The following is a 10,988-nucleotide window of genomic DNA, read 5'->3' as shown; positions in this document are numbered from 1 at the left end:
ATATGCAAATGATTTTCTGAGAAGTTTATAACTTTAATTTCATGTTTTGAAGGAAAATAGAAAAGAGCTTGAAGTCAATTTTATGTAATTAAAAAGAAATTAACAAGAAAATGAAGAATTGGAACCAAGTTCAAGTTTATGAAAGTAATTTAGAAATTAATTATTTCGGATTTGATTTTGAAAGTTGTAATTAAATTAACTTCCATAAATTATATGCAATTTTACTATGCATTTGATTTTGAAAAGGAATTTTAGAATCATGAGTTCATGGGTTTTGATTTAAATATTGTGTTTCAAGATTTTTAGCAAATAATTTATAAATAAATAAGTGTTTATGTTTTCTAAAGTGTTTTAAGAGTTTTAAGCAAAATTAGTATGGGTTTAAAGATTGAAAATGCACTGGGAAGCTATTTTTGAGAAACTTAGAATTCTGGAATTTTACAGACCGCTCGAGCGAACTAATTGCCGCTCGAGTGTGCATTGAAGGCTTCCAGTACTTTTGCAGTCTTTTACAGACCGCTTAAGTGACTAAAGGCTCGCTCGAGTGAACAACTATTTTCAGCACATTTTAAAAAATTGCATTTAGTTCATACTTTTATTCTTATCTCTTCCCAAAGCATTCTAGACATGATTTATGACTCAATAAAGATTAATAAGCTAACAATCAACTTAATTTAGTTGGTTAAGGAATAAGTCACTGATTTAATAATAATTGACTAAGAAGCCAAGTAAGAAATCGATTTATTTGGAAAAGATTTAATAATGAAAGAATATGTGAAATGAGAACCCGATTTATTTGAATAAAGAAAAAATACGCGCAGTAGAACTCGGACTACTTAAACAGATAAAAGAAAAAAGGAGTCAAGTTTGATTAAGGAAGTAATATTGTGTTCCAATGTGTATATGTTATGTGTTTGTGTAGGCCGCGCACTATCGTCTGCCTGATTTATTTAATTTGTCAGATCTGCTTCTAGAGCTATTTGTAAGTGATAACTCTGTAAAACTATGTTTGATTATAAGTATTTTCTGACTGAAATGATATGATTTGTTTTTTGAAATGCTATTTTGTGAATCAATGAATGATTGTCCATGTATTAAAAATGTATTTGTGGCATTCTTAGCTCAAGGCCCTTGCCCAAGGGTAACAATACGGTGGTTTATGAGCACAAGGCCCTTGCCTGGGGGTAATAATGCCATGGTCTTATAGCCCTTGCCCAGGGGTAATAATACCGTGGTCTCATGGCCCTCACCCGAGGATAACAATACCGTGGCTTACGTATGTTACCTATTTCCAGTACCGGAGGTTTCTTTATGGAATTGGTCAAGTATGACCCTTCATGCTCTGTATTTGATTTGTTAGCGCTAATGGGTGTACCACATATGATCCTCTGTGAAATTAAATAAGTACATGCTCCCAAACTCTGAATAAGAATATGAATATGTTTCTGATATGAACTCTGATTTCTGTATATGATTTGAACAAGAATATAAATATGAATCTGCTTCTGTTTTTAGAATAAAATGAATCTATTTTTTGAATCTGATATGGGACATCATTCATTTAAACCCCTTTACTTTGTTATTATTCACTAAGCTCCAACTCACTGTATTCTTTATGTATGTAGGTAATCAAGCGTATGACCAGGCTTAGAGGTGTCTGCCTGGAATCTATTTCTGCTAGCCAACGAATGTGCCTCCCATAGAGGTTCCAGATATGTCAAGTGGTTATTGCTATGTGATTAGAGTTCAAGTTTTGTTTTCTTGTTTTGGTTTAGCAAGTGTTTTTGTTTATTCTGTATTTAGGGCTAAGTCCCTTTTAGTCTAGCCTATATATATGATGATGTGTAAATGTATGTATATAAAGTTTAAAATTTTTCTGTCTCATATAAGTTTGTTCAGCTCAATAGATGTTATATATTTGTTATTTGCTTCTGCTAGCTCCTAATATTGTGTTAATCTGTTTCAGAGGCCTTCGGTAATCCTAAGATTACTGGCCAGTTATAATGCTAAACATATAGGGGCGGGCTTGGGTCGTGACACCGCTCGGTCCATTGCTTGATTTAATTTGATAGTGCTAGGTCAAAATAATACATGTTGTGCGTGCTTAGTGAAATAAGCTTGTTGATTTGTTGGGTTTCATTATTCTAACAACTTAGTCCCACTCGAGGTAGTAATTGATTTTTGGGTGGAGCCCTTGCAAGACTTTCGTTTGGTTGTTTGAAAATAATTCATGTGAATCTGCTTTTTGATATTTGTTATATTATGATCACCATGGGACTCATTAGCTTTCTGATTGTTAACTGCTTTGCTTGGTTAGTTTTGTAACGCCCCAACCCTTTACATGCCATCGATATTGTCTGCTTTGGGCAATCGCCCACATGGATTTGTTCTTCCCAGTGGGTCACCCATCCCAGAACTACTCCAGCCTAAGCACGCTTAACTAGGGAGTTCTGTTAGGGATCTCACCACCCGGGAAAAGGCCTCGATGCTATATAAAGGTCTAGGTTTTTACTTTTATAGTCCAGGAACTCCTTCTCCATTCTCGATGTAGGACACTGAGGCCTTACAATCTACCTCCTTAGGGTTGCACGTCCTCGTGTAGTAGTTTGCCAGCTCGCAAGCCCACCCACATGCACCGAGAGACGCTAGGGGCCCACACTTGGTACTTCGGAGAGTTGGTTCTGATACCATTTGTAACACCCCAACCCTTCACATGCCATCGATATTGTCCGCTTTGGGCCACGTCCGCACAGATTTGTTCTTCCCAGTGGGTCACCCATCCCAGAACTACTCCAGCTTAAGCACGCTTAACTAGAGAGTTCTGTTAGGGATCTCACCATCCGGGAAAAGGCCTCGATGCTATATAAGGGTCTAGGTTTTTACTTTTATAGTCTAGGAACTCCCTCTCCATTCCCGGTGTGGGACATCGAGACCTTACAAGTTTTCATGTATTTTTTCAAAATTCAATACTTATCTCCATGTTTGGAATTATTGAATTAACATAGCCCCATCAATTTATTTGTTGAATGACATGCTTGATTGATGTTTTGTCAAGTAGTCCATAAAAACTCTTATTTTTCTCAGATGTCAAGAAACCCACTACGACAATCCTTCGAATCACAGTGACTTATTTAGAGAGAGAGAGAGAGAGAGAGAAGCAAAATTGTTTCACTTTCTCTCGCTATATCCATATACCCCAGAAGGGAGGAAGCCATAGAGTGTGATATTGTTGATAGAGGTCATTTTTGGGAAGGAATTGAGGAGCGAGTGATCGTCCTAGTTTCTCCGAGAAGACTGGTCTCTCTCTCTTTCTCTCTCTCTCTCTCTCTCTCTCTCTCTGTGTGTGTGTTTTCAATCTCTACTCACCATTCACTAGTTCATGTAGTCTTAAAGGACTGTTAATGGCGTGCTATAGTTTCCTGGAGATTCACGCTAACGATGATGATAAAGAAAAACTAAAGAGTATCAATTTCTCTTGATTTTTTCGAGATAGATTTAGTAGACCCGACAATGGTGACTCCAAGTAAGAGCATATTGGTGCACACTTTTGCTAAGGTTTTACATATTCGACCTGTCGCTGGCATAGCCCTAGTTGATGGAATTCAAAAAAGAAAAGGTCAAGTATGATATCATATGTCCAGCTACAGTTTGCTCAGTCTCCATTTGATGTTGATGGGATTCAAGCTGTTGATTAGATGGTTGTTTCCCACGTGGTAGTCTTTCGCATGGTCTTCCACATGGTGGTTTTCCATATGGTGGTCTTCCGCATGGTGGTCTTCTACATAGTATTCCATATAGCGGTCTTTCGCATGATCTTCTACATGGCGGTCTTCCGAATGGTCATCCGCATGGAGGTCTTCCACATGGCAGTCTTCCATATGAAAGGCATCATCTTCGAAATGCTCTAGGGTAGATAGCAGACTAATGTGTATTAATGCTTGGTTCCACTTCATGATGTTGATCTCCTTCGTTTGTTTTTGTGCTCATCTTGAAGAAGTGTTTATCTGTTGCTTTTGAGTCTTCAAGACTGCAAGGTTGCATACCCCAGATGGGTGCCTTGGACGGTCAGCTAATGGATTAGCTCTTACTGCAAGGTTTGACTCAGTCTGGCTAAGGCCTTGGACAGTCGGTTGGTGTTTAGCTCTTACCGCTAGGTTTGACTCAGTCTAGCTAAGACCTTGGACGGTTGGTTAGTGTTGGTGTTTGACTCATACCGTAAGGTTTGACTCAATCTAGCTGAGACCTTGGACGGTCGGTTGGTGTTTGGCTCACACCGCAAGGTTTGACTCAATCTAGCTGAGGCCTTGGAAGGTCGGCTGGTGTTTGTTTTTGTCATGGCTTATGGATGCAAAATAACAATCAGATTGTAGTAGCCACTTTTTATTGATGATGGGATCTTCTCAATTTTAGCTTATACATAATGTTTTGACAATAATTGGGTTGAAATTAGCACTTAACATAAGTAGCAAACTAAAGAACTGAAAGTGGGGATAACACATAAAACAAAAATGGAATGGAACTGGACAAAATAAAATTGGACCTCCACTGAAAATATCTCCTGAGGTGCTCAGCATGAAGAAGGTTTCTACCTTAGGTTCAAAGTTAATGCTCAGGCTCAGACTCTTTTCTCTTTTCATTGGTTGGCAAGGGTTACGTCTCTACCTTCGTGCAGATGAGGATTGAGTCTTCTATGTTCATGCACTTCTGGGCCTTTGTCAAGAGCGCTGCCATTGTGTCTGGGGGGGTTTGTAGGGTTTAGCTATGGAAAATTAGCTCACTCGGCCTTGGCGGATCAACTCCTCCACCTAATCCATGAGGTTGATGTAGTCCTTTGTGTTGTGGCCGTGGTCACGGTGAAAGAGACAATATTTGGATTGATCTCGCTTGTCAGAAGAGCCTCTTAAGGGAGGGTCTGGGCCATTTCAAGTTATAATCATGCTGGATCTGGTGTAACACTTACTCCATGGTGGAATTTAGGGGTGTGTATCGCTTGAACTGACTGGTCGGGCGAGTTAGAGCCGATCGGTCAGAGCGTGGGGTCGATCGGGAGTATTAGGTGGATCGATCAGGATATTGGTTATGTTCTGGTTCAGGCTCTTTTCTTTTATCTTTGACTAGTGAGGGTTTGGGCATAGAGTCTTGACAAACTACCATAGAGTCTTCAACATTCATGTATTTCTAAGCTTTGGCTAAGAGGGTTGTCATGGAGCTCGGAGGATTTTTAGAGAGAGAGAATAGGAAGTCTGAGGAGCGTAGACCAGCCATAAATGGTGTTAAGATGATCTTGTCATCATTCACTTCACCTTGCAAGGCCTCAGTATTGAAGCGAGTCACATCGCTACGCAAAGCCTCACACTTAGTCTGTTTGATGTTTAGCAACTAAGTTATTGAGTGCTGTTGGCATTGAGCATCGATAAAGTGGCCCAAAAAGTGTTTTCTCAAATGGTCAAAAGGGGTGACTGAATCAGGCTTAAGCTGACTAAACCATAGTCGTGCTGACCCTTTAAGTGTAATGAGAAAAGCGCGACATATGATCTCGTCGGGGAAGGCATGGAGGATCATGAGTGTTTTGTAGGCTTCGAGATGGTCAACTGGGTCGGTCGTGCTATCAAATGTATCTATGAAGGGCATTTTAAACTTTGAGGGTAAAGGCTTATCTCTAATAGAAGCAGCAAAATGAGAGTTGGTGGTTTGGACAAGATTATCAACGGCCAAGGAGGTCTTATTTTGCATGTTCTCCATGACCCCATGTAGTTGGAGTTTTACAACCCGCAATTGCTCATCCCAAATAGGGATATTGTTTCCTTTGGCATGAGGGGTTGGACACTACTAGCTTCTCCTTCATAGGCGACAGTGTTTTGTTGTTGTCGATGGTGGTTTTGGAAGGGCTGAGGGTCATTTCGGTTGAGTTGCAAACCTTGAGAAGGGATAGGTAAGCCATTCGGATTTGGCGGGGGTTCTCGCAGGGTGAGTGGCGGAAGAAGTGATCCTTGTTGTTGCTAAGGATGGTGGTCTTAGACTAGGTCTTGGTTTTGAAGAATGTCTTGTGGTGGTGGGGGTAGAGGAGCTGCTAGCTCACATTGATGTAAGGCGTGAATTAAGGCTTTGCTTTGTTCAGCCAAGCGGTTAATGTTGTTAGTAAGTTCAGTGAAGTATTGAGGTGGGTTGTTTAGGTTAGAGGTCTCGACTTGAGGGTTTCCGGTGGTGTGCTATGAATCCATGGATCGTGTCGTAACCATTCACTTCGACAGCAAAGATGGGTGCTAAAGAAACCGTTTTCTGGTAACAATAAACACAACTCTCAACTGAAAAGTTTCGCACAAACGACACCAACTGATGATGTAGTTTGGTCGGACGAGAGATGGGTTGGACAGGATTTGAATGATCCATGGGTTGGTCGAACTTCGTCTTCCCAACAGCACCTGCACCAAGTTCGGTACGAAGGACCTAGGGGGTGGAGTTCCTTCTTGAGGACCCTCCGATGGTTAAGTTAGATTGGAAAAAAAAGAATCAAGAAGTAATTAGATAGGGTATGTATGTATTGATATCTTTCATACCTTTGTTGGCATTTTGGCTTACCGTGCCCCACTCATGATTGCTCCCCTGTCTTTGTCTTTTCACGCTATTCTACTAGCCTTAACTCTATGGCTATCTATAGCTAGCCATGGCAGCGTCGTCATGTCATTAAATCACGAAAGAAAATGGGACGGCTTGTCTCTTCTTTTTGCCTGGCCCCCGGGCTTAAGTTAAGTCGGGAATTATTTGGACGGGCCATTGGACCAACTATTTAGGCTATGCCCATCAAACTTTATGAGGAATAATTTCATACCAAAATCATGAAATTTGTATTAAGAATATATCCTTCCCTAAAATATTCCAGAAAAGTACATTTTGATTTATGAAAGAATTTATAGAGGAAAACAAAAAATTCTTCATAAAATAAATTTATCTTTTAAATTTTGGTTGGCTATATAATGAATATTCACACACAACTTTATACTTCATTTATTTTTTGTTTTTTCTTTACTGTGTTTGGATCTTTAATTTAGATAGAAATTTATAGAGGGAAAGAAAAAAAAGAAAAAAGTATGAACTGTGATGGAAAAAAAAAAATTCCAAAATTTTTAAACGTAATTATTTTACACTTTATGATGCAAATATTTTACTTACTTTTTAACCAATCAAATAATATAAAATAAATAAAATGTTGTTTAAAAAAATTTTACGGCAAAATAAACGGAATGTGAACTCGCAAAGAATTTTCTTTGGTAAAAGTCTACAACTATGCTATTTGTTTCTCTGAAAGCGATCGTCTAAAACCATGCATATCAAGACTTAGAATATATGTCAAATTAACATTTATTTTCAACCTAATTGCAATTTGTACTAAGTTGATTGACACTTTTGATCTGAATGATATGTCGATAACAAAATAGACGATTTGAATCACTAAAGAAAGCCCAAGGCGAACCATATTCCATTCAACTAGATCTTCCAGTCCAATTAATGGATAAGAAAGAAATCCCTTTCTTTCTGTTTAAACTAAGGGTAGATTAATCTCGGGTCAAACTTGTACAATCTAGTAAGAGAATATAATTTTTATCACAAACAATAAAATTTATTCATAATTTTAAAAAGGGCTTAGCTTGAGAGACCGTTTGGGCTTAGTAGAATCATTTTGGGACCAATTTTAGTAATTTAAACCGTTCACTTTTTAAGACTCGTTAAATAGAATATTCATGTAAAAAATCAAAATGATTGAATATCTATATCTTTGAATTATATTTGTTTTAAAAAAATGAATGACAAATTTAATTTTAAGAATAACTATCTATTTTTTATAGTATAAATTTGATTTAAACTTTCCTATGATATATACACTCTCCGTTGAATTTGTAAATACAATGCGAGCTACGTAATTAATTTTAAAAGTTTGGTAAACATTTTTAAAGTTACACATGAGAGTAATGTGAACGGTTTACAAGTTCAAAGTGAACAGTTACCGGTTCAAATTTTGATTTGTTCTCTTTTAATTTTTTTTTTAATTTTTTAATTTTTATGGAAAAAGTATTTCTTCACTCTATTATATTTTAGTATTACTTGTGAAAGAGGAATATTGTTGGTGATTAGACCTATATCTAGACGATAGGAAACAAGTTGATGACAACTTTAAAATTACAACCCTAATCTCTGGCTTATACTCGGCAAATACCATTCAGTTCATGGTGTTTTATTGATGTTTATATGCTACATTTTGTTCTCTTTGCTACATATTCTTGAAGGATTCATAGTCTCTTATCACACACAGTTGACTTTTTTTAACACTTATACTTATTTTTAAAATAATTTTTAACTTAATCTCAATATTAAATAATTTTTTAGAAGTATTTTTTAACATTAGTCTTATATTGTATATGCATATATATTTTTTCTATTTGTATCTTAAGTCCAAATGTTTTCTGAAAGTCAAATATTTAATAAAAAATGGTTTACAAATCTATTTTTTTTATACATAAAACTCATACAAAATGATATGACAATAATATTTATACAAATCACAATGATGGGTGCCTTGATTTAAATTAAAAAAATCTCATAGAACGCCATATCGTATAAAATTTTGGGTAAACTACACTAATCGCATTAGAGGTTTAGAAAAAATTAATTGCACTTTACAAGTAGGACATAATTACATTGATTCTTTTAAAATTTTAATTCATATAACACTTAACTCCATTTGTTATCAGCAATTCATTCATTATATGGATTGAAATGTAATATTATTGTATCTTTTATACTAAAATATGTATTTATTTATTTTTATTTATGTGTCTACATGTCATATGCATTTGTTTAGATCATTTTAATTTTATTAAAATGCCAAACTTAAAAAACTTATACTTTTTTTTCTTTTGTAAATCTCATAAATAATCATTCTAATTTTTTTCTAAAAAAATTCTGATGATATAACATTATTAAAAATCTTATTTATAAATGTTATGGTAACTCAGGTCCTGTGTAAGATTTTTTGAACTAATAAGTCATATTTAGTAAAACTGAGAATATTATCAGTTTTTTTTTTTTTTTTTTTTAAAATTAAGAACATTATCAATTTTGCATAATAATGTTTTAGATAATTGTTTCACTAACCGAGGGGGAAAAAAAACAGAGTATGAGATTAAACATTTTTGTCCTTCTACTTATTGGTTTGATTCAACTATCTAATAAAATCGAGAACATTATCAGTTTTTTCTAATTTTAAAACTAAGAATATTATCAGTTTTGTCAATTTTTTTTTTTTTCCAGGTTTACACATCAATGTTCCATCATCATGCTCATTTATAGACACACAATTTTCAGTTTTGCACAAAAAAAGAATTCAATTTTTTCAATTTTTTTTTTTTTTTGTTGCACATAATTTTTTTTAAGTTTTTTTTTTTTTTTTTTTAATTTGAAAGTTGATGTTTTAAAGTTTTGAAAATCAAAATAAAAGTCAAATCATCATGTTCCTTTATAGAGAATCATAAATGATGAACAATTATTGTTTGAAGAATAATTCTGCCTATTAAAAATTTAATAAGATTTGAAGGTTTAAATTTAATGAGATTTCAAGGTTTCTTGACCCCAGAGAATTTGGACTACCAAAACACTCTATGTTGAAACTTTAAACCAAGTATTTGAAGTCAAAATTCAAATTTCATCTATTTTTTATAGATGGGACAAATTTCATCTACTTAGTACTCACACTTATATAAACTCATCTCTCCCCTCAATTCTCTTAAACCTTAAAAGTAATCAAACAAAAGTCTCAAGCACCTTTAAGTAGCAAGTGACCTGTTTGGGATTTAGACCACAACCATGGAAGTAATTTCTTCCACCTTCCACCATCGCATCCCGATGGCTCAATGCCCCAACACCATCACCAACTAACTTCCCAAAATCCATGCCCATCATCAACTATCAATTGACACTCAACCCAATCCCAAGACTTTGAACCAGTCGACCCGCCTAGCTAAATCTCTCTCAAACTTCTTCCACCTCCATATTGAACCACCTACCCAAAAACATGTTCGCACCTCTATTTGGAACATCCATTTTGACCATGAGGAGAGGCACAACACTCCAGCTATGTGATGACCGATACCTGAGTTGCCTTGTTCTCTTGAGATATGTCGGTTTTGCTTTCGTTAAAGTGTCGGGTTTCAAAGTGTGGTCCAGTCAACAATTGAGTTAGTTGTTTTTGAGAACTCCTCCACAGAATTTTCGTTCTTATTTGTTTCATTTTCGAGTTTTCACTTGTCCCAGAGGGTGTGAGGTCGACTCCAGAGTGTCGGGGGAGAAGTTGAAGTTTTTCCGGGCTGAAGGGCCACGGCCGTACGTGCGGAAAGCAGGGGTTTGGGCTGTGTACACCCTGCCTAAAAGGCAAGTGCGGAAGTGGAGGTGCAGGGGAGACCGCACGTGTGGGGGGTGAGAGCCGCACATGCGGGGAGGCCGCTCCGCACGTACGGGAGAGGGCGCGACACGTGCGGCCAGGCACATTTTCTGTCTCGTTTTTCATGCATTTCAGCTATGTATTGCACATTTGGCCCCTTTCCTCTCATTTTCTAATATGTGTCTCTCTTTTTCTCTCATCTCTCTCTACCCAAACCCTCAAATCCTTACATTTCCTTTGGATCTCAAGAATCCATAGAGATTTTGATACTAGTTCCTTATACCCAAATGATGAGCACGTCGAGGGCTTCGTCTTGACCAGTGGAGATCGTATTCTGGCGGAGTTGATTTTTGAGCTTCTTCTCCTCTTCTCTCTTAAGGTAGGGATTTCCTTGGTCTTTTTCAATACCTCTTTTATAGATAGACATGCGGTATGTTTTTATTGCATAAAAACCATGCTAGGGGATTTAAGATTTGATGTTAAGGTTGAGATTTGTGAAATTAATTATTGTTGGGTTAATTAGGGGAGTGGTTTAACTTGTTCATGTTTAGAAAGT

This window comes from Camellia sinensis, chromosome 9, assembly GCF_055761805.1.
Source record: "Camellia sinensis isolate YWXY chromosome 9, ASM5576180v1, whole genome shotgun sequence".
NCBI classification, from domain to species: domain Eukaryota; kingdom Viridiplantae; phylum Streptophyta; class Magnoliopsida; order Ericales; family Theaceae; genus Camellia; species Camellia sinensis.
This window is presented reverse-complemented; position numbering follows the sequence as displayed.